The 953-nt window shown below is 35.7% G+C and overlaps 1 long non-coding RNA gene across 1 annotated transcript; it reads left to right on the forward strand.

Annotated features, from left to right (window-relative positions):
• The first annotated feature begins 307 nt into the window (after positions 1-307).
• Positions 308-913, forward strand: LOC106804808. The gene is made up of 3 exons (XR_001393364.1): positions 308-380; positions 506-595; positions 825-913. It is a non-coding gene; the product is annotated as an uncharacterized LOC106804808 (long non-coding RNA).
• The last annotated feature ends 40 nt before the right edge of the window (positions 914-953 follow it).

Below are 953 nucleotides of genomic sequence, written 5' to 3' on the forward strand. Positions count from 1 at the left end.
GCCCACCCCTACACGCCCCCACGCGACTGACACAATCGGTGCACTCCCCCTCCCACGTACTTCAATCAATAACACCGCCCAGCCAGCAGGCACGATGTGTACAGCCACAGACACGGGCGTTTCGGATGTTAGGAATTTTACACAACTAGAAATTTTTGATCATGGTTTGAGCCAACGACTATGGTAGTAACTAGTAGGCCTAATACTGGGGTTTTCCCCATTTTGCCCAGAACAAAATAGGCGTCCAAATGTGTAAAATTATTTTCTCCTTGATGTATTTTGTGTTTTGTCATTGTAGTTAATAGTGATGTGGAATCTGCAGCTGATGGCGAATTACTGTACCTGTCATTATTATTCAGAACCAACACCAGGTTGTTCAGGTGAGTCTTTCTTTGAAGTATCCCGTAAATTTAAAAGATATTGAGTAGTAGATATGATTAAGATGATTTTAAGTATGCAGTCATAATCATCAGCAATAAAACTAAAGGAGACAAAAATGTTTCAGGCATACAGTTACCTACAGCCAGCAGCACCCCTAAATCCAATGAAAAAGAAATAACTGCAGAAAAAGGAAGAAGTGTCACTAGCACCAAAGGTAGATATTTATTATCTTATAACTTTTCTTGTCAATGATGCAGAATCTTTGAGTCTGGTTGCACAACAAATTTAACCAGCCATATCATATCAATCAATATATGATATAATATCAATTATATATATTAAATAAATATTATATTTATAATAATATATTATATTATTTATATATATATATATTATATTTAATAATTTTAATAATATTAAATATGCTCACGTTATTTTTCCAGGGAAGGGAGCAGGAAAAGGAAATAGAAAAAGAAAGCTGACGATGTGTTTTTGGAGTCTATGTCTAGACTATTGAAAGAAGTCTGATGACCAGTTTTGGATGCGGAAATCATGAGCTCCGCCGCATTGAA

The sequence above is a fragment of the Priapulus caudatus genome, unplaced genomic scaffold, assembly GCF_000485595.1.
Source record: "Priapulus caudatus unplaced genomic scaffold, Priapulus_caudatus-5.0.1 Scaffold88, whole genome shotgun sequence".
In the NCBI taxonomy this organism is placed as follows: domain Eukaryota; kingdom Metazoa; phylum Priapulida; class Priapulimorpha; order Priapulimorphida; family Priapulidae; genus Priapulus; species Priapulus caudatus.